Source organism: Acipenser ruthenus, chromosome 57 (assembly GCF_902713425.1).
Source record: "Acipenser ruthenus chromosome 57, fAciRut3.2 maternal haplotype, whole genome shotgun sequence".
Lineage (NCBI taxonomy): Eukaryota > Metazoa > Chordata > Actinopteri > Acipenseriformes > Acipenseridae > Acipenser > Acipenser ruthenus.
The window spans coordinates 2,704,108-2,728,465 of NC_081245.1; the positions used below are offsets into that span (position 1 = coordinate 2,704,108).

The 24,358-nt window shown below is 49.8% G+C and overlaps 1 long non-coding RNA gene across 1 annotated transcript in view; it reads right to left on the reverse strand.

The window, feature by feature from the left end:
* Positions 1-1,057: 1,057 nt before the first annotated feature.
* LOC131724880 (uncharacterized) overlaps positions 1,058-24,358 on the reverse strand; it is a 28,056-nt gene continuing 4,755 nt past the window's right edge. Inside the window, exon 2 of the long non-coding RNA XR_009320344.1 lies at positions 1,058-3,414. This is a non-coding gene — a long non-coding RNA (uncharacterized LOC131724880). The remainder of the gene's footprint in view (positions 3,415-24,358) is intronic.

Below are 24,358 nucleotides of genomic sequence, written 5' to 3' on the forward strand. Positions count from 1 at the left end.
GTGTGTGTGTGTGTGTGTGTGTGTGTGTGTGTGTGTGTGTGTGTGGTCTATGTGGACCCCTAATTTCCATTACACAAGAGTAGATGTTAAAACTTCATGCTGATTTGAACTCGGCTTCCACCAAGATAAGCACCAACTAAGACGTAGCTTTACAGTAAACTAATGTGATCCATCTGTGTCTCCATCCATTTGCGCTTCCTTCCCTATGATGATGTAGATATCCTTCTGTCTGGTGTTGATGGCTGAAGTGTAATGCTGGCTCCAGGGATCGGCTTATTGCCTCCGTAGCACATCAGCACACACAATGGCTGCGATGCTGGCTCCGGGGATCAACCACAGTGCGGTCTCCCCAGCGCATCAGCATGACAACCGTCTGGATTGAGCTAAGTAGGTACATCTCTGGGGTCTTCAAGTGGGCACCTTCCATCCTCTGTGTTTCGTCAACTAGCCCACAACACCTCAAGAGGGCTCGACGGTGATTCTGGCATCCCAGCATCACCCCCCTCCGTCCCCCACTCAACTCAGCCCAGCTTACTTACCCGTACATCAGCGTTTCTCTATTTCTATTGTGCTTGAGATCCACAGCCAGAATCTTATTAGAAATGTTAGCTACCTGCAGTTTTTTTACTTTCTTATTTTTGTATGTTTATTTACCATCTGGTCTATATAAATGAATAAAAACGTTTCAAATGTCGATAGTCAGTGGATTTATCTGTTTTCTCCTCGGTTTTATGCCAAGCTAAATTCTAATTTAGAGAGATCTGTAATTCATATAAAGATATATTTAAATATTTTAAGATATCTTTAAATGATTTCGAGATCTGCGATGGACTGGTGTCCTGTCCAGGGTGTAGTCCCTTGCATTGCCCTGTGCCTGCCCGGTTAGGCTCCGGCTCACCGTGACCCTCTAAAGGAGTAAGCGGTTATGATCAATCAGTGACCAAAAACAACTGGAATGATGCAATAGACGTGTATTTATAAAACAAAATGTATTGTATTCAATGTAAAATCCTCCTAAGTGTATGCTAGAGTTATATAGATTAAAAACACAGTCATGTCAAGTGTTTGATGCAGCAGAAGCTTTTATTGCGTTAAAACAGCAGGGATTACAAGAGAAACAACGTCTTGCATTTCCATTCTCAATATCTCAACATCAGGAAAGGAATGATCAAAGAGGGTCAATTCATCACACATTCATTCAAATAATCACGTCTCTGGTCAAGACAAGATGGAGACTATTTCTCTTCACTTTGTCACTGTATGTTTTTGTCCTTTGTTGGAAGTTTACAAAACTGGTATGAAGGTAAAGGGGAAGTCAAGTTGATTTTTTGTGTTACATGTTGTGTTACATGTGTTGCTATAATTGTAATTAAGGTGTGTGTGTGGTTTTTATTATTGACATTCTGACCACTTTTTTACACTATTAAATTGCAGTCTACAGTGCTCTCGTTTCCAAGATGGCGTCCTTTCAGAGGAACTTCAGAACTACATTTCCCATCACCCCCATCATACATACGTGAGCAGTAGGTTTATGGGGAAATGTAGTTCTGAAGTTCTTCTGAAGGGTACGTTTGAAAGCATCTTGGAAACGGAGCACTGTTGATGTCACAGGTGGGTGACCTGAGATAACCTTGACGATAATACCTATGCAGCTGACGACTACGCCACTTTGTTTTTAATAAGACAAGGGCCTTAGTAACCGAATGATAATTATACTCTCCCGTTCAGGGTACTAAAAACACGGTATAAAAAGAGATCGCTAGACTAAAATCAAAAAAAGGACCACACTAGGGAATGCAAAAAACAGAACAGAAAAAAATCAAAAATCCACAGCACACTAAGGCAACCCCCTCCTGTCAGTCACTGGCTCGGAGAAAAAAAATAAAAACATAAAAAACAAGGTCCACATACAACATCAGTCACGGACGTAACACAAAGCTGGGACGAAAAAGAAAGAAAAAGTCCAGGGGGTAAATCCCACGTGCCCGGGGTCTCCCCCTACAAATAACTGTATACCTGTATGAGCTTCAATAGCAACTTCTATTGTGGAGTGCTTTAAAGGGGAAATCAACTTGTTTTGCATGTTCTGCTGTGTTGCTATAACTCTTTAAGTAAAGTGTGTATCGTTTTTATTTTTTCACATCCTGACAACTTTTTTTGACACTATTAAATTGCATTGTGCTGTTTCCAAGATGACTGCACATTCTATCAGAACTACATTTCCCATCTCTCCCCACCCCCTCCAATCATACATATGTGAGCAGGAGGATGATGTGAAATGTAGTTCTAAAGTTCTTCTCAAAGGTACAGGTGAAGCCATCTTAGAAAGAGAGCACTGTAGATGCAATTTAATTGTGAAAAAAAGTGGTCAGGGTGTCAAAACAGTTGCAGCAACATATGGGAACATGTAACACACACACACACAAACACACACAAGTAAAAACAACTAGAGTTCCACTTTAATCTTGTGTTTCTCTTTCTAAAAGTTGCCCTTTCCTGAGGAAATTAACAGCAGGCTACTTGTCTTGGTTTCCTAAAGCAATAAGCAGCACGGAGAGAGCTGGTTCTTCACAGTAGAGTTTAAACTCTTCCAGTGATTCCAAATGGAGGAGGACTGGAGTCTGATCTCTCAAAATGTACAGGCAGCTGATTGTTATCACAGGCTACAACGATATACATCAAGTGGTTTGTTTTGCTGGGTTTGTAGATACAGTTTGGGGAGCTATGGTTTTTTTTCTTACTTATACAATCCACAATTCTGAATTGTTTCTTGCTCTTATAGAAAGTTGTCTTATACAAAGTTGTGTTTGAAATCTTGACACCTTCATTTCTACACACTTGGATTATGCTATTTTCAGGAGCAAATATAAAAGTGTTACATTCTTTGCATGGTCCTTTTGTATTTATATGTCTTTCACGTATTTTGTCAGTGCAGAATTTACCTCCACCATTTTCCTTTAGACTAGCAATGTGCCTCTTTTTGAAATCTATAAAATCGGCTGTGACTTGGTTTTTCTCCTGGTCGCAGGTGCACTGGTAGCTGTTCAGGGAGACCCCAGCACCAGGCAGCTGGTTGAGGTAAGCCCCACTCGGGAAGGAGCGAGACTCCAGGCCCCATTCTTGGGAACCTGCAACCCACAGAGAGAGCAGACACCCGTCCATCACAGTGAAGGAGCTGAAGCTGAAGGCTCCTTCACTCCCAGCAGCAGCTCCCCCCAGCAGCTTCTTCTTCTTCTCTGGGAGGGACGGCAGCTCCAGCTGCTCCCCAGTCTCCAGGTGGAAGAGGCGGGCACAGGGCTTCTGGACACCAGCATCAGAACCACCCGAAGAGGAACTCTTTACAGACTGGATGTGGGAAGCAGCCAGCAGCGCCAAGGACACCAAGAAGAGGATTTTCAACATCTTTGACTGGAGCTGCAGAAAGTACAAAGAGGATTGAATGTAGGTGTTGTTGCAGTGATGCAGGGATTACAAAATTGTAAAAACTAGGAAACGTATTGTGCTTTCATTGTTTTATCATACTGTGCTTTTATCAAATCTTGTCTTTTAAAAGGGGAACTCAATTTGTTGTGTGTGTGTGTGTGTTGCATGTTACCATATGTTGCTACTACAACTGTTTAAGTAAGGTGTACGTATTTTTGTTGACATCCTGACCACTTCTTTTACACTTATTAATTTGCAGTGCACACAGTGCTCTGATTCCAAGATGGTAGAGGAACTTCAGAAATTCATTTCCCATCATCCTCCAGCTCATGTGTGCATGATGGGGGTGATGAGAAATGTAGTTCTGAAGTTCTTCTGAAGGGAACATGTGAAGCTGTCTTTGAAACACAGCACTATAGCACGACTGCAATTTAATAGTGTAAAAAAAGTGCTCAGGATGCCAAAAAAAAAAAAATATCGCTGTTAGCAGCCAGGTATGGCTGTATGGATATGGCATATGCTTCTACCTTTCATCAGTTTTATTAAACAGTGTTCATTTTATGGAACATACAAATCTGTTCAGATGGTTTGGCAGCCATATTGAAATATTGCCCAATCATCTTAATTCAGTCATAGGCATTACTTCTCATAGTTGTGGAAGTGAACAATGCTAGACATAGACTTGTGTCTGGAAAAATTGTATACATGATATCAAGTTGGGGAATGAGTACAATAGGTCTTTTATTTCTTCAGAATGTTCTAGCTGTCACTATCTGTAACTGCAAGTTGCTAAGAAACTAGATAAACATTTTGCTTGCATCTTCACTTTTCTTACACAATGCAAAGTACTAGACACTGTACAATAGAAATACAAGGTTACTATAAAAAGCTTATTATCATGTGATTATTACAAGTAGAATACTTGTAAAGACTTGATTGGTTACTGCCTTATGTAGAATCATGCCTGTTTAGCTATATAAAGTCTTTGTTTCTGCCTGCGAGCAGAGAACTCATGGGTTAACTAGAAGAACTTATGTTTGGTTGCCTTCTGATTGTCTCCCCCTGCAATTGCTGGAATGTTAATAAAGTGCACTGAAGAACTTTGGATCTAAATTTAGACTGAAGTGTTTATTCTTCCACAATTCATGGTGCTGTGACCCGGATGCCTAACGCCCGACTTGGCCCCTCTGGTAGTGGACCGTCTCTCCTCTGATTTCCCCGGCGCCACATAATAAAGGTGAGAGACCTTTTGAAATCTCTATAAGGGAAATCAGAGAGGGGCTGCCCGCACCCAGCAGCAACAGGAACAGAGGCTAACAACATCCTAAAATACGGGGTTGGTCAGTGCACTTTGATTGACACGATTAAATGTTTGTATGTCGTATGAACTGAGGTTATAACTGGAGTAAGTTGATGACTGTTATTGAAATCGAGTCAAGATGCCCTGAAGGTACATCTTGATATACATTCAAAAGCAAGTGGGCTCGGTGGAAATACAGTGGTCAACAGAGTGAGTGAACAAGACCTTTCCTTATCCCTCCCCTCCATGGTATGAGCCACGAACTACGAAAAGGCAGGAAACTGTCACTCGTGATTCGTAGGACACCTTAATAAATTCTTCCTTGGATGCGTGTACCCTTCCACGGTATAAACCGACCAAACATTGTTGGAGTATAACGTTGGGATGTAACTCAGTTCGTCCTCGTGAACGCTCCCTTTGTTGTCGGTAAAACACACCCTGAGTGAAAGCCCAGTGTGAATTGAGGAAATGGGAGGACAAACGTCAAAGGGTGGCGTCCCTGTCCCCCCTAAGGGAACTCCAGCTTACTACATGTACATGAAGTATGGCCAGGGATCTTGCAAGGTTTTAAGAAAATGGAATTTGTATACCAGGGATGATGTAAAACTGCAGTTTCCAGAAAATGGTAGTTTTGATATGGACAAAATAGTGCACTTAAAGGGCGCCCTGGAGTCAAGGGGAAGTAAAACACCCCAAACTCAATTGAGCTAGCAAAAGAAAAACAGAATCCCGGGTGCGGAGTCTCAAGGACTCCCAAGAGAAACTAAAAGAACAATTACAAAAACTAAAGGAATCTAAAGTTAGTTCTCCCACACCGAGCGCTCCTCCCGTCTCGCTATACCCACAGATTAAAATGAAAAACGATTCAGATAGCGAGCAGGCAGAAGAATTGTTAGATTGGGTTCCCCCACACTATCACACCACACCTGCCTTTGCAGCTGCTTTGGCTCCGACTCAGCCTGCTTCACTGCCCAAAAGCTGTAGGCGTTTCTAATCAAATTCAAACACTCCCTGTCTCAGCTCCTCTCCCTGTCTCTGTAGGACCTTTGTCTGATCAACACACCTTTTTGCTCAGTCCCTCCTCTCCTGTTAATCTGTTAGGCAGAGATCTTTTGTGCAAGCTTGGCTGTACTATTTACTACACTCCTGATGGAGATACCTAGACTTCCCCAGTACCCATTGAAACCTACAGCTGAGGAAGGTATCCGACCAGTTATTACATCTCTCTTACAACAGGGTATTATTATTCCTACCAATAGCCCTTGTAATTCCCCTATCTTGCCTGTTAAAAAGCCTGGGAAGGAAACCTATCGGTTTGTGCAAGATCTTAGAGCTGTTAATGCTGTAGTACTCCCTTCTTTCCCTGTAGTTCCCAACCCTGCCACAATTCTCTCCTGCATACCTTCCTCTGCTACATATTTTACAGTAGTTGACCTCTGCTCTGCTTTTTTCTCTATCCCTATCCACCCCGACAACCAGTTTCTGTTTGCTTTTACGTATGATGGGCTCCAATACACTTGGACCCGACTCCCTCAGGGCTACACCGAAAGTCCTTCTTTATTTTCTCAAATCCTTAAACCAAATCTGGATGATGTTGTGTTTGTTTGTGGTTCTACCCTGGTTCAATATGTAGATGACCTTTTACTTGCCTCTCCCTCTCTAGATGCTTGTAAGCTGGATTCTGTGATACTCCTTATTGCCTTAGCTACAAAAGGTCACAAAGCCTCAAAGGCTAAACTACAGCTGTGTCTCCCTGCTTTCTGCAGGAAACATTACACTTAACCGCTGTCCTGTTCTCAATCCTGCCTCCCTCCTTCCTACCCCCGATGATGGAGAGTCACATGACTGCCTTGCTGTCACCACCAACCTCTCTGTTCCCCGCATTGACCTGAAAGACACCCCTCTGCACAACCCTACCCATGTTTTCTATGTTGACGTCTCATGTCAGAGAGATAGCAAAGGGAATCTGGTTGCTGGATATGCTGTTTGCTCACTTACCAAAGTAATTGAAAGCGGGCCTCTGTCCTCAGTACACTCTGCTCAAGTAGCTGAACTTGTTGCTTCAACACGTGCCTGTATCCTTGCTCAGGACCACTCTGTCACAATCTATACTGACTCTCACTATGCCTTTGGTGTTGTACATGATTATGGACAATTATGGAAGCAGCGTGGGTTTCTTACTTCTACTGGGCCACAAATTAAGAATGGCCCTTACATTGCAGCTCTCTTAAAGGCTTTACAGCTCCCGTTTGAAATTGCTATTGTAAAATGCCTTGCTCACCAGTCTTTACAAGATGAAGTTACTCAGGGAAATGCCTTGGCAGACTCTGCTGCCAAAACAGCGGCCCTTTTCCTACCCCAGGCCACTACTTTGCTCTCTCCTCTCCAATTACAGTCTCCTTTAGCCACCCTTCATGAATTGGCTCTCCTCCAAGATCAAGCACCAAATGCTGAAAAAGAAACATGGAGACTGGCAGGGTGCCTTTTACACCCTGATAACCTGTGGAGCTGCCCAGATGGTCGCCTAGTTGCACCACAGGTTTTGCTCCCCTACCTTGCCCACTTGCACCACAGTGTGGCGCACGTGAGCAAAGGGGGGATAATTGACTCTATTAGAAAATATATGCTCCAAATTTCCCCGCAGTGGCTCAACAGTATTGTCATGCTTGTCCCATCTGCCAAGCATACAATGTGGGAAAATCTGTGAAAACAAAGCGAGCGGCGCATCCCCCTCCCTGGGGGCCCTTTGTAAATATCCAAATAGATTTTATACAAATGCAGAAATGTTGTTCTTATGAATATGTATTAGTAGTTGTATGTATGTTTTCTGGATGGGTAGATGCTTACCCACGTGCCAAAGCAGACACTCTAACAGTAAGCAAGAGACTTTTGAAGGAATTTATCCCTCGGTTTGGAATACCCCTATCTATTAATAGCAGTAGAGGACCTCACTTTACAGGACAAATAGTAAAAGAGATATGCAGAGCCCTACAAATTCAGCAGAACTTCCATACACCGCACCACCCACAGCCTGCAGGAGCAGTGGAGAGACAAAATGGAACACTGAAAAACAAAATTGCAAAAATCTGTGCTGAAACTGGTCTCAAATGGCCTGATGCTCTGCCCCTTGCTCTTATGAGCATGCGATCCAGTACCAACAGGAGAGTCGGACTGAGTCCACATGAAATATTTATGGGAAGGCCCATGAGACTTCCAGCCACCCCTCCCATTAACCCTCTGTTGATGGACATTACTTTAACTGATGAAACTGTTTTGCAATACTGCCAGACTTTAATGAGATGTGTCAAAGTTTTCCATTCACAGGTTCAAGAGGCGTTGCCTAGAGACTGGAGAACAGTGCCATGACCTTAGTCCAGGAGATACGGGCAGCAGTGTGGAGTAGTGGTTAGGGCTCTGGACTCTTGACCGGAGGGTCGTGGGTTCAATCCCCGATGCGGACACTGCTGCTGTACCCTTGAGCAAGGTACTTTACCTAGATTGCTTCAGTAAAAACCCAACTGTATGAATGGGTAATTGTATGTAAAAATAATGCGATATCTTGTAACAATTGTAAGTCGCCCTGGATAAGGGCATCAGCTAAGAAATAAATAATAATAAATAATAATAAGGTACTTCACCGGAAAACTGAACCCGCTCCTAGGTGGAAAGGCCCTTATCAGGTTCTACTCACCACTCATACTGCAGTAAAGTGCCAGGGCCTCCAGACTTGGATCCACGCCTCCCACTTCAAGAAGACCACTGCCCCACCAGATGAAGAGAAATAAGGAAGAGGATTTGCCACTCCATTGCCACTATGAAAAGCTGTTTAGGTGGTGTGTGTGCACTTATTGGCACCGAATGTTGCACATATATCCCCGATAATGAGGAACAAATACATGACCTTATTGAACATATCAGGAAGGAAGTTACTAAATTGCACCAAACTCCTAGCTCCTGGGGAGCTTGGTTAAGTGGATTATTGGGTGACCTTGGGACCACCGTGGTGCAAGGTCTATTATTTTTCTTTGGTATTGTGATTTGCGCATATTTTTGTTTCCTTCTTATTAAGTGCTGTTGTACCTGTATGGCTGGGAAAATGCAAACTGAGTTAGAATCCATAGGGCAGAAGGAGCGTGCCAGACTTATGTATGAGCATGATCAGGACAAAAAAAATGAAATAAGAGGTTTAATGAATATTGAAGTCTAAGTCAAGGTGAAGCTAGAAGCTTCAAAGGGGGGAATGTGGAAGTGAACAATGCTAGACATAGACTTGTGTCTGGAAAAATTGTATACATGATATAAAGTTGGGAAATGAGTACAATAGGTCTTTTATTTTTTCAGAATGTTATAGCTGTCACTGTCTGTAACTGCAAGTTGCTAAGAAACTAGATAAACATTTTGCTTGCATCTTCACTTTTCTTACACAATGCAAAGTACTAGACACTGTACGATAGAAATACAAGGTTACTATAAAAAGCTTATTATCATGTGATTGGTACAAGTAGAATACTTGTAAAGACTTGATTGGTTACTGCCTTATGTAGAATCATGCCTGTTTAGCTATATAAGGTCTTTGTTTCTGCCTGCGAGCAGAGAACTCATGGGTTAACTAGAAGAACTTATGTTCGGTTGCCTTCTGATTGTCTCGCCCTGCAATTGCTGGAAAGTTAATAAAGTGCACTGAATAATTTTGGATCTAAATTTAGACTGAAGTGTTTATTCTTCTACATAGTCCTTTACTGTTGTGTGAAGTGGCCCCCGACAATACACAAATGTGAAAAAGGCAGCACTGATGTCTTATAGGCGAAAGTGGCTCCCCTCAGAAAATCAGTGAAGAACACTAATATAGGACATGGTCTGATATGCCTCTACCACCATCCCAATTTTCATGAGTTTTTGTACAACGATTCCAAAATTATAGCCATTTTTCCCAAAAAGAAGTGTGTGGCGGAATAATAATCTGAGGAATAACAATAGGGTTCCAGCAATTCCATTGCTTGGCCCCCTAAAAACAATACACACACCTTACAGCAACATATGGGACACAAAAACACACACACAAAAAACAACTTGAGTTCTTCTTTAAATTAAAAACCTACATTTTCATTCAGCCATAGAAAGAGAAAATGATTATAATTAATGTATTTTTCAGCAGATGACATTATCCAGAGAGACTTGCAACTACTGTACAAGATATCACATTATTATTGTAAAAGATCGTAGCACTCACGGGTTCGTGCCCCTTTAAAATTACGACCCAGCACAGCAGAAATTGTTTTTTCTTAAGCGCGGTTGCACTATTTTTTTAATAAACACACAAATAAACAAAACACAAAACACAAAACTCCGTTTGGAGCGCTAACTAAACAAGTTCTTTACTAACACGCAAGACGGCTAAGCCGTTTACCTGCCAAACAAGAAAACAAAATAAACACAGGTTTCACACCACCAACAGGTTTACCGGCAATACTTTTCTCTCTCGTACGCTTGCACACACTTCCAAGTGGGATTTTCACACAGCAGCCCCGTGCAGACTGGCTGCACGTCTTAAATACCCTGCACCCAGTTCTAATTTATAATCACCCCCGGGTGCAGGGGATAATACAAAATAAAACAATTAAACAATAAACAAAAAGAGACGTTTTACTCTTCCAGGAGGTTTTAACCCCCTCCCTGCTGTCTCACACATCCCGCTGCCTTACACATCCCCCCCCCCCCTTGTCTTTTCAAGACACAGGCCACTCGACGGCCACCACCCTCCACCCTTAAAAGACCACCCATCCTCAAGTCCAGCAATATCCATTCCACTTCCACAGGCGGGCTTGAGGATGGGTCGGTTCCTCTGGCGCTGCCAGGAAGGGACCGAGAACCGGCGACATGGGACCCCATCGGGCTGACAGGGCCGACCGAAGCGTAGGCCGGGGCACTGGAGGATGCAGCAGTGGACAGAGGTCTTCCCCTGGGAACCGGCGCAGTGATGTCCGGTCACCCAGGGGGAGCGAAGCAGCTAACAGGGGGAGCGACAGCGACGTTTATATAATTGGTTTGTTTTTACTGGAGCAATCTAGGAACCTGTCTGCTCAAGGGTACAACAGTAGTGTGTGTGTCCCACCTGGGATTGAACCAGAAAAAGACCCTCCGGTCAGTACAGAGCCCCCCTAACCACTACTCCACCTGGGATTGAACCCACACAAGACCCTCCGGTCAGGAGTACAGAGCATCCCTAACCACTACTCCACCTGGGATTGAACCCACACGAGACCCTCCGGTCAGGAGTACAGAGCACCCCTAACCACTACTCCACCTGGGATTGAACCCACACAAGACCCTCTGGTCAGGAGTACAGAGCCGTAACCACTACTCCACCTGGGATTGAACCCACACAAGACCCTCTGGTCAGGAGTACAGAGCCGTAACCACTACTCCACCTGGGATTGAACCAACACAAGACCCTCCGGTCAGGAGTACAGAGCCCCACTAACCACTACTCCACCTGGGATTGAAACAGCACAAGACCCTCCGTCAGGAGTACAGAGCCGTAACCATTACTCCACCTGGGATTGAACCCACACAAGACCCTCCGTCAGGAATACAGAGCCCCCCTAACCACTACTCCACCTGGGATTGAACCAGCACAAGACCCTCCAGTCAGGAGTACAGAGCCCCCCTAACCACTACTCCACCAGGGATTGAACCCACACAAGACCCTCCGTCAGGAGTACAGAGCCCCCCTAACCACTACTCCACCTGGGATTGAACCAACACAAGACCCTCCGTCAGGAGTACAGAGCCCCCCTAACCACTACTCCACCTGGGATTGAACCAACACAAGACCCTCCGTCAGGAGTACAGAGCCCCCCTAACCACTACTCCACCTGGGATTGAACCCGCACAAGACCCTCCAGTCAGGAGTATAGAGCCCCCCTAAGAACTAATCCACCTGGGATTGAACCCACACAAGACCCTCTGTTCAGGAGTACAGAGCCGTAACCACTACTCCACCTGGGATTGAACCCACACAAGACCCTCCGTCAGGAGTACAGAGCCCCCCTAACCACTACTCCACCTGGGATTGAACCAAAACAAGACCCTCTGTCAGGAATACAGAGCCCCCCTAACCACTACTCCACCTGGGATTGAACCCACACAAGACCCTCCGTCAGGAGTACAGAGCCGTAACCACTACTCCACCTGGGATTGAACCCGCACAAGACCCTCCAGTCAGGAGTACAGAGCCCCCCTAAGCACTACTCCACCTGGGATTGAACCCACATAAGACCCTCTGGTCAGGAGTACAGAGCCGTAACCACTACTCCACCTGGGATTGAATCCGCACAAGACACTCCAGTCAGGAGTACAGAGCCCCCCTAAGCACTACTCCACCCTGGATTGAACCAACACAAGACCCTCCAGTCAGGAGTACAGAGCCGTAACCACTACTCCACCTGGGATTGAACCAACACAAGACCCTCCGTCAGGAGTACAGAGCCCCCCTAACCACTACTCCACCTGGGATTGAACCCACACAAGACCCTCCAGTCAGGAGTACAGAGCCGTAACCACTACTCCACATGGGATTGAACCCACACAAGACCCTCCGTCAGGAGTACAGAGCCCCCCTAACCACTACTCCACCTGGGATTGAACCAAAACAAGACCCTCCGTCAGGAATACAGAGCCCCCCTAACCACTACTCCACCTGGGATTGAACCCACACAAGACCCTCCAGTCAGGAGTACAGAGCCCCCCTAAGCACTACTCCACCTGGGATTGAACCCACATAAGACCCTCTGGTCAGGAGTACAGAGCCGTAACCACTACTCCACCTGGGATTGAATCCGCACAAGACACTCCAGTCAGGAGTACAGAGCCCCCCTAAGTACTACTCCACCCTGGATTGAACCCACACAAGACCCTCCAGTCAGGAGTACAGAGCCGTAACCACTACTCCACCTGGGATTGAACCAACACAAGACCCTCCGTCAGGAGTACAGAGCCCCCCTAACCACTACTCCACCTGGGATTGAACCAACACAAGACCCTCCAGTCAGGAGTACAGAGCCGTAACCACTACTCCACCTGGGATTGAACCAACACAAGACCCTCCGTCAGGAGTACAGAGCCCCCCTAACCACTACTCCACCTGGGATTGAACCAACACAAGACCCTCCAGTCAGGAGTACAGAGCCGTAACCACTACTCCACCTGGGATTGAACCAACACAAGACTCTCGGTCAGGAGTACAGAGCCCCCCTAACCACTACTCCACCTGGGATTGAACCAGCACAAGACCCTCCGTCAGGAGTACAGAGCCCCCCTAACCACTACTCCACCTGGGATTGAACCAACACAAGACCCTCCAGTCAGGAGTACAGAGCCGTAACCACTACTCCACATGGGATTGAACCCACACAAGACCCTCCGTCAGGAGTACAGAGCCCCTCTAACCACTACTCCACCTGGGATTGAACCAGCACAAGACCCTCTGGTCAGGAGTACAGAGCCGTAACCACTACTCCACCTGGGATTGAACCCACACAAGACCCTCCGTCAGGAGTACAGAGCCCCCCTGTGGCAATGTGCCCCGTCCCTGTGTGCATTTGTGTGTTGCGTGCGTGTGTAAATGTTGGTGTATAGTCAGTGGTACACGGGATATAAACGGGTCTGTGTTTCACGTATATTTAAAAAGTGTAGATTTGTATTTAGGCACGAGGAGAGCACAAATCACTTCACGTGCTGGTTAAATGTAATATGTGAGCACGGGGTTGCACAGAATTAATTCACGTGCTGGGATTCAAGTGAATAATTAATTAGTAATTGAATCCCAGCACAACAGTATATATAGATGCACATTTTCATGCAGTCGTGGTTGGGTGTTCGGAAGAGGAGAACGGGTGAGAGAGAGAGAGAGAGAGAGGAATAAGTAGTAGTAAAATCGTAAACGTAAAGTGTTTGTTCTCACCGTGTTTGTTTGTCTCCGTGCACCGTTTGTTTAGTGTTAGTCCGTTTTGTATGTCTGTTTATTTTGGCGCAAGTGCCGTGTCCTGTTTTTGTACTGTTTACAACCCTTTTATTTGTTAAATAAACGCTGAGTGCAGCCATTGCACTCAGCTCATCACAACCACTGTCTCTGTATTCCTTCCTGCTTCTGGTCTGACGCCACCCACTCTGGCCGTCTTTGTGACACGTGGTGTCATCGTGGGATAGCCACGCCTCCAAGCGTCAGACCAGGAGGGGTTTTGTTTAAAAAAAAAAAAAAAAAAAAAAAGAAAAAAAGTCAATGGCAGAAGACGCCATCAAACTGCGGGGCTGGTTCCTGGAGAATGCTGGGCTGGAGGCCCAGTCTCTGCCCATAATCGTCCGGGTCCTGTGGATGATGGACAGTGAGAGATGGGAGGCATATCAGCAGGAACACACCCCAAACACCTTGGAGGAGGGTGTGGAGTTTGTCCTCAACTACCTGGAGGCAACCATAAATGGAACAGCAGCCCAGGTAGCAGGACCACCAGCAGAGGAGTACCTGCTGTCCCCATCTCCACCAGCCGAGGGTGAGTACCTGCTGTCCCCATCTCCACCAGCAGAGGGTGAGTACCTGCTGTCCCCATCTCCACCAGCAGAGGGTGAATGCCTGCTGGTTTTGCCTCCACAGCCCAAATGGGAGGAGCCTGAGCATCCACAGCCCAAATGGGAGGAGCCCAAGCGGAAGGAGCCCGAATGTCCTACGCCTGAGTGGGAGGAGCCCGAATGTCCTACGCCTGAGTGGGAGGAGCCCGAACGTCCTACGCCTGAGTGGGAGGAGCCCGAACGTCCTACGCCTGAGTGGGAGGAGCCCGAACGTCCTACGCCTGAGTGGGAGGAGCCCGAACGTCCTACGCCTGAGTGGGAGGAGCCCGAACGTCCTACGCCTGAGTGGGGGGAGCCCGAACGTCCACAGCCCAACAGGGAGGAGTCGGGGCGTCCACAGCCCAACAGGGAGGAGTCGGGGCGTCCACAGCCCAACAGGGAGGAGTCGGGGCGTCCACAGCCCAACAGGGAGGAGTCGGGGCGTCCACAGCCCAAAGGGAGGCAAGTCGGGGCTTCCACAGCCCTGGGACCCAAGCCACCAGCAGAGGGAAAATGCCTGCTGGTTCAGCCCCAAGAGCCAGAAGGGGAGGAGTTACAGGCTCAACCCCCTGAAAATTTTTTGGGGGGAGAAGGGCAGGATGCTGGTGTCCCCCAGCAGCCTCTCGCTATGCTGCTGAAGGCAGCACGGCGTGCACATGCCCAGCCGCCACAGCAGAGGGAGCCAGCACCGCCAGGAGCAGAGGAGCTGGAGCTGCCTCTACCTCCACCACCTCCAGGAGCAGAGGAGCAGGAGCTGCCTCTGCCTCCACCACCTCCAGGAGCAGAGGAGCAGGAGCTGCCTCTGCCTCCGCCACCACCACCGCAAGGAGCAGAGGAGCAGGAGCTGCCTCTGCCTCCACCACCGCCAGGAGCAGAGGAGCTGGAGCTGCCTCTGCCTCCACCACCGCCAGGAGCAGAGGAGCTGGAGCTGCCTCTGCCTCCGCCACCGCCCGGAGCAGAGGAGCAGGAGCTGCCTCTGCTGCCCGTACCTCCGCAGGGAGTACGGTGGCCGGAGCCCCAGAAAGGGGAGCTGCCGGCCACGAAGAAGGGGGAGGAGGTCTGGAGACCACTTTCCCCAGCAGCAGTTTCGCTGCAGGAGTTCTTGTGGCCGGAGCCCCACAGGAGGGAGCTGCCGGCTACGAAGAAGGGGGAGGTCGGGGGACCACCCGCCCCCGCAGCTTTTTCGCTGCAGGATGGGACCAGCAGGCTGTCAGCCGTGCCACTACCGGCAGGGGTGCTGACAGCATGGCCAGCCATGGGCCCACTGAAGCCTCCCTTCCCAGCCCGAGATTTTGTCCTGGACTGCTGGATTTTTAAGAGGGGAGGTGGCCGTTGAGGCCATGTGTGCTGCGCACAAGGGGGGGTATATGTGGCAATGTGCCCCGTCCCTGTGTGCATTTGTGTGTTGCGTGCGTGTGTAAATGTTGGTGTATAGTCAGTGGTACACGGGATATAAACGGGTCTGTGTTTCACGTATATTTAAAAAGTGTAGATTTGTATTTAGGCACGAGGAGAGCACAAATCACTTCACGTGCTGGTTAAATGTAATATGTGAGCACGGGGTTGCACAGAATTAATTCACGTGCTGGGATTCAAGTGAATAATTAATTAGTAATTGAATCCCAGCACAACAGTATATATAGATGCACATTTTCATGCAGTCGTGGTTGGGTGTTCGGAAGAGGAGAACGGGTGAGAGAGAGAGAGAGAGAGAGGAATAAGTAGTAGTAAAATCGTAAACGTAAAGTGTTTGTTCTCACCGTGTTTGTTTGTCTCCGTGCACCGTTTGTTTAGTGTTAGTCCGTTTTGTATGTCTGTTTATTTTGGCGCAAGTGCCGTGTCCTGTTTTTGTACTGTTTACAACCCTTTTATTTGTTAAATAAACGCTGAGTGCAGCCATTGCACTCAGCTCATCACAACCACTGTCTCTGTATTCCTTCCTGCTTCTGGTCTGACGCCACCCACTCTGGCCGTCTTTGTGACACCCCCTAACCACTACTCCACCTGGGATTGAACCAACACAAGACCCTCCAGTCAGGAGTACAGAGCCGTAACCACTACTCCACCTGGGATTGAACCAACACAAGACTCTCGGTCAGGAGTACAGAGCCACCCTAACCACTACTCCACCTGGGATTGAACCAACACAAGACCCTCCAGTCAGGAGTACAGAGCCGTAACCACTACTCCACCTGGGATTGAACCAACACAAGACCCTCCGTCAGGAGTACAGAGCCATAACCACTACTCTACCTGGGATTGAACCCACACAAGACCCTCCGTCAGGAGTACAGAGCCGTAACCACTACTCCACCTGGGATTGAACCCACACAAGACCCTCCGTCAGGAGTACAGAGCCCCCCTGAAAACTACTCCACCTGGGGTTGAACCAGCACAAGACCCTCCGTCAGGAGTACAGAGCCGTAACCACTACTCCACCTGGGATTGAACCCACACAAGACCCTCCGTCAGGAGTACAGAGCCCCCCTAACCACTACTCCACCTGGGATTGAACCAGCACAAAACCCTCCAGTCAGGAGTACAGAGCCCCCCTAACCACTACTCCACCTGGGATTGAACCCACACAAGACCCTCCGTCAGGAGCACAGAGCCGTAACCACTACTCCACCTGGGATTGAACCCGCACAAGACCCTCCAGTCAGGAGTACAGAGCCGTAACCACTACTCCACCTGGGATTGAACTCACATAAGACCCTCCGTCAGGAGTACAGAGCCCCCCTAACTACTACTCCACCTGGGATTGAACCAAAACAAGACCCTCCGTCAGGAGTACAGAGCTGTAACCACTACTCCACCTGGGATTGAACACACAAGACTCTCCGTCAGGAGTACAGAGCCCTCCTAACCACTACTCCACCTGGGATTGAACCAAAACAAGACCCTCCGTCAGGAGTACAGAGCCCCCCTAACCACTACTCCACCTGGGATTGAACCAGCACAAAACCCTCCAGTCAGGAGTACAGAGCCCCCCTAACCACTACTCCACCTGGGATTGAACCCACACAAGACCCTCCGTCAGGAGCACAGAGCCGTAACCACTACTCCACCTGGGATTGAACCCGCACAAGACCCTCCAGTCAGGAGTACAGAGCCGTAACCACTACTCCACCTGGGATTGAACTCACATAAGACCCTCCAGTCAGGAGTACAGCGCCGTAACCACTACTCCACCTGGGATTGAACCAACACAAGACCCTCCGTCAGGAGTAGAGAGCCGTAACCACTACTCCACCTGGGATTGAACCCACACAAGACCCTCCGTCAGGAGTACAGAGCCCCCCTAACCACTACTCCACCTGGGGTTGAACCAGCACAAGACCCTCCGTCAGGAGTACAGAGCCGTAACCACTACTCCACCTGGGATTGAACCCACACAAGACCCTCCGTCAGGAGTACAGAGCCCCCCTAACCACTACTCCACCTGGGTTTGAACCAGCACAAAACCCTCCAGTCAGGAGTACAGAGCCCCCCTAACCACTACTCCACCTGGGATTGAACCCAACAAGACCCTCCGTCAGGAGTACAGAGCCGTAACCACTACTCCACCTGGGATTGAACCCGCACAAGACCCTCCAGTCAGGAGTACAGAGCCCCCCTAACCACTACTCCACCTGGGATTGAACCAACACAAGACCCTCCGTCAGGAGTACAGAGCCGTAACCACTACTCCACCTGGGATTGAACCCAAACAATAACCTCCGTCAGGAGTACAGAGCACCCCTAACCACTACTCCACCTGGGATTGAACACACACAAGACCCTCCGTCAGGAGTACAGAGCCGTAACCACTACTCCACCTGGGATTGAACCATCACAAGACCCTCCAGTCAGGAGTACAGAGCCGTAACCACTACTCCACCTGGGATTGAACCAACACAAGACCCTCCGTCAGGAGTACAGAGCCGTAACCACTACTCCACCTGGGATTGAACTCACACAAGACCCTCCGTCAGGAGTACAGAGCCCCCCTAACCACTACTCCACCTGGGGTTGAAACAGCACAAGACCCTCCGTCAGGAGTACAGAGCCGTAACCACTACTCCACCTGGGATTGAACCCACACAAGACCCTCCGTCAGGAGTACAGAGCCCCCCTAACCACTACTCCACCTGGGATTGAACCAGCACAAAACCCTCCAGTCAGGAGTACAGAGCCCCCCTAACCACTACTCCACCTGGGATTGAACCCACACAAGACCCTCCGTCAGGAGTACAGAGCCGTAACCACTACTCCACCTGGGATTGAACCCGCACAAGACCCTCCGTCAGGAGTACAGAGCCGTAACCACTACTCCACCTGGGATTGAACCCAAACAATAACCTCCGTCAGGAGTACAGAGCACCCCTAACCACTACTCCACCTGGGATTGAAACAGCACAAGACCCTCCGTCAGGAGTACAGAGCCGTAACCATTACTCCACCTGGGATTGAACCCACACAAGACCCTCCGTCAGGAATACAGAGCCCCCCTAACCACTACTCCACCTGGGATTGAACCAGCACAAGACCCTCCAGTCAGGAGTACAGAGCCCCCCTAACCACTACTCCACCAGGGATTGAACCCACACAAGACCCTCCGTCAGGAGTACAGAGCACCCCTAACCACTACTCCACCTGGGATTGAACCTACACAAGACCCTCCGTCAGGAGTACAGAGCCCCCCTAACCACTACTCCACCTGGGATTGAACCCAAACAATAACCTCCGTCAGGAGTACAGAGCACCCCTAACCACTACTCCACCTGGGATTGAAACAGCACAAGACCCTCCGTCAGGAGTACAGAGCCGTAACCATTACTCCACCTGGGATTGAACCCACACAAGACCCTCCGTCAGGAATACAGAGCCCCCCTAACCACTACTCCACCTGGGATTGAACCAGCACAAGACCCTCCAGTCAGGAGTACAGAGCCCCCCTAACCACTACTCCACCAGGGATTGAACCCACACAAGACCCTCCGTCAGGAGTACAGAGCCGTAACCACTACTCCACCTGGGATTGAACCAGCACAAGACCCTCCGTCAGGAGTACAGAAACCCCCTAACCACTACTCCACCTGGGATTGAACCAGCACAAGACCCTCCAGTCAGGAGTACAGAAACCCCCTAACCACTACTCCACCTGGGATTGAACCAGCACAAGACCCTCCGTCAGGAGTACAGAAACCCCCTAACCACTACTCCACCTGGGATTGAACCAGCACAAGACCCTCCGTCAGGAGTACAGAGCCGTAACCACTACTCCACCTGGGATTGAACCCACACAAGACCCTCCGTCAGGAGTACAGAGCCCCCCTAACCACTACTCCACCTGGGATTGAACCCACACAAGACCCTCCGTCAGGAGTACAGAGCCGTAACCACTACTCCACCTGGGATTGAACCCACACAAAACCCTCCGTCAGGAGTACAGAGCCGTAACCACTACTCCACCTGGGATTGAACCCACACAAGACCCTCCGTCAGGAGTACAGAGCCGTAACCACTACTCCACCTGGGATTGAACCCACACAAGACCCTCCGTCAGGAGTACAGAGCCGTAACCACTACTCCACCTGGGATTGAACCAGCACAAGACCCTCCAGTCAGGAGTACAGAGCCCCCCTAACCACTACTCCACCAGGGATTGAACCCACACAAGACCCTCCGTCAGGAGTACAGAGCCGTAACCACTACTCCACCTGGGATTGAACCCACACAAAACCCTCCGTCAGGAGTACAGAGCCGTAACCACTACTCCACCTGGGATTGAACCCACACAAGACCCTCCGTCAGGAGTACAGAGCCGTAACCACTACTCCACCTGGGATTGAACCAACACAAGACTCTCGGTCAGGAGTACAGAGCCACCCTAACCACTACTCCACCTGGGATTGAACCAGCACAAGACCCTCCGTCAGGAGTACAGAGCCCCCCTAACCACTACTCCACCTGGGATTGAACCAACACAAGACCCTCCAGTCAGGAGTACAGAGCCGTAACCACTACTCCACCTGGGATTGAACCAGCACAAGACCCTCCAGTCAGGAGTACAGAGCCCCCCTAACCACTACTCCACCAGGGATTGAACCCACACAAGACCCTCCGTCAGGAGTACAGAGCCGTAACCACTACTCCACCTGGGATTGAACCCACACAAAACCCTCCGTCAGGAGTACAGAGCCGTAACCACTACTCCACCTGGGATTGAACCCACACAAGACCCTCCGTCAGGAGTACAGAGCCGTAACCACTACTCCACCTGGGATTGAACCAGCACAAGACCCTCCAGTCAGGAGTACAGAGCCCCCCTAACCACTACTCCACCTGGGATTGAACCAGCACAATACCCTCCAGTCAGGAGTACAGAGCCCCCCTAACCACTACTCCACCTAGGATTGAACCCACACAAGACCCTCCGTCAGGAGTACAGAGCCGTAACCACTACTCCACCTGGGATTGAACCCGCACAAGACCCTCCAGTCAGGAGTACAGAGCCGTAACCACTACTCCACCTGGGATTGAACCAACACAAGACCCTCCATCAGGAGTACAGAGCCGTAACCACTACTCCACCTGGGATTGAACCCAAACAATAACCTCCGTCAGGAGTACAGAGCACCCCTAACCACTACTCCACCTGGGATTGAACCAGCACAAGACCCTCCGTCAGGAGTACAGAGCCGTAACCACTACTCCACCTGGGATTGAACCCACACAAGACCCTCCGTCAGGAATACAGAGCCCCCCTAACCACTACTCCACCTGGGATTGAACCAGCACAAGACCCTCCAGTCAGGAGTACAGAGCACCCCTAACCACTACTCCACCTGGGATTGAACCAGCACAAGACCCTCCGTCAGGAGTACAGAGCCGTAACCACTACTCCACCAGGGATTGAACCCACACAAGACCCTCCGTCAGGAGTACAGAGCCGTAACCACTACTCCACCTGGGATTGAACCCACACAAGACCCTCCGTCAGGAGTACAGAGCCCCCCTAACCACTACTCCACCTGGGGTTGAACCAGCACAAGACCCTCCGTCAGGAGTACAGAGCCGTAACCACTACTCCACCTGGGATTGAACCCACACAAGACCCTCCGTCAGGAGTACAGAGCCCCCCTAACCACTACTCCACCTGGGATTGAACCCACACAAGACCCTCCGTCAGGAGTACAGAGCCGTAACCACTACTCCACCTGGGATTGAACCCGCACAAGACCCTCCAGTCAGGAGAACAGAGCCGTAACCACTACTCCACCTGGGATTGAACCAACACAAGACCCTCCGTCAGGAGTACAGAGCCGTAACCACTACTCCACCTGGGATTGAACCCAAACAATAACCTCCGTCAGGAGTACAGAGCACCCCTAACCACTACTCCACCTGGGATTGAAACAGCACAAGACCCTCCGTCAGGAATACAGAGCCCCCCTAACCACTACTCCACCTGGGATTGAACCAGCACAAGACCCTCCAGTCAGGAGTACAGAGCCACCCTAACCACTACTCCACCAGGGATTGAACCCACACAAGACCCTCCGTCAGGAGTACAGAGCCGTAACCACTACTCCACCTGGGATTGAACCCAAACAATACCCTCCGTCAGGAGTACAGAGCACCCCTAACAACTACTCCACCTGGGATTGAACCAGCACAAGACCCTCCGTCAGGAGTACAGAGCCGTAACCACTACTCCACCTGGGATTGAACCCACACAAGACCCTCCGTCAGGAGTACAGAGCCCCCCTAACCACTACTCCACCAGGGATTGAACCCACACAAGACCCTCCGTCAGGAGTACAGAGCCGTAACCACTACTCCACCTGGGATTGAACCCACACAAAACCCTCCGTCAGGAGTACAGAGCCGTAACCACTACTCCACCTGGGATTGAACCCACACAAGACCCTCCGTCAGGAGTACAGAGCCGTAACCACTACTCCACCTGGGATTGAACCAACACAAGACTCTCGGTCAGGAGTACAGAGCCACCCTAACCACTACTCCACCTGGGATTGAACCAGCACAAGACCCTCCGTCAGGAGTACAGAGCCCCCCTAACCACTACTCCACCTGGGATTGAACCAACACAAGACCCTCCAGTCAGGAGTACAGAGCCGTAACCACTACTCCACCTGGGATTGAACCAGCACAAGACCCTCCAGTCAGGAGTACAGAGCCCCCCTAACCACTACTCCACCAGGGATTGAACCCACACAAGACCCTCCGTCAGGAGTACAGAGCCGTAACCACTACTCCACCTGGGATTGAACCCACACAAAACCCTCCGTCAGGAGTACAGAGCCGTAACCACTACTCCACCTGGGATTGAACCCACACAAGACCCTCCGTCAGGAGTACAGAGCCGTAACCACTACTCCACCTGGGATTGAACCAGCACAAGACCCTCCAGTCAGGAGTACAGAGCCCCCCTAACCACTACTCCACCTGGGATTGAACCAGCACAATACCCTCCAGTCAGGAGTACAGAGCCCCCCTAACCACTACTCCACCTAGGATTGAACCCACACAAGACCCTCCGTCAGGAGTACAGAGCCGTAACCACTACTCCACCTGGGATTGAACCCGCACAAGACCCTCCAGTCAGGAGTACAGAGCCGTAACCACTACTCCACCTGGGATTGAACCAACACAAGACCCTCCATCAGGAGTACAGAGCCGTAACCACTACTCCACCTGGGATTGAACCCAAACAATAACCTCCGTCAGGAGTACAGAGCACCCCTAACCACTACTCCACCTGGGATTGAACCAGCACAAGACCCTCCGTCAGGAGTACAGAGCCGTAACCACTACTCCACCTGGGATTGAACCCACACAAGACCCTCCGTCAGGAATACAGAGCCCCCCTAACCACTACTCCACCTGGGATTGAACCAGCACAAGACCCTCCAGTCAGGAGTACAGAGCACCCCTAACCACTACTCCACCTGGGATTGAACCAGCACAAGACCCTCCGTCAGGAGTACAGAGCCGTAACCACTACTCCACCAGGGATTGAACCCACACAAGACCCTCCGTCAGGAGTACAGAGCCGTAACCACTACTCCACCTGGGATTGAACCCACACAAGACCCTCCGTCAGGAGTACAGAGCCCCCCTAACCACTACTCCACCTGGGGTTGAACCAGCACAAGACCCTCCGTCAGGAGTACAGAGCCGTAACCACTACTCCACCTGGGATTGAACCCACACAAGACCCTCCGTCAGGAGTACAGAGCCCCCCTAACCACTACTCCACCTGGGATTGAACCCACACAAGACCCTCCGTCAGGAGTACAGAGCCGTAACCACTACTCCACCTGGGATTGAACCCGCACAAGACCCTCCAGTCAGGAGAACAGAGCCGTAACCACTACTCCACCTGGGATTGAACCAACACAAGACCCTCCGTCAGGAGTACAGAGCCGTAACCACTACTCCACCTGGGATTGAACCCAAACAATAACCTCCGTCAGGAGTACAGAGCACCCCTAACCACTACTCCACCTGGGATTGAAACAGCACAAGACCCTCCGTCAGGAATACAGAGCCCCCCTAACCACTACTCCACCTGGGATTGAACCAGCACAAGACCCTCCAGTCAGGAGTACAGAGCCACCCTAACCACTACTCCACCAGGGATTGAACCCACACAAGACCCTCCGTCAGGAGTACAGAGCCGTAACCACTACTCCACCTGGGATTGAACCCAAACAATACCCTCCGTCAGGAGTACAGAGCACCCCTAACAACTACTCCACCTGGGATTGAACCAGCACAAGACCCTCCGTCAGGAGTACAGAGCCGTAACCACTACTCCACCTGGGATTGAACCCACACAAGACCCTCCGTCAGGAGTACAGAGCCCCCCTAACCACTACTCCACCTGGGATTGAACCAGCACAAGACCCTCCAGTCAGGAGTACAGAGCCCCCCTAACCACTACTCCACCTGGGATTGAACCCACACAAGACCCTCCGGTCAGGAGTACAGAGCCCCCCTAACCACTACTACACCTGGGAT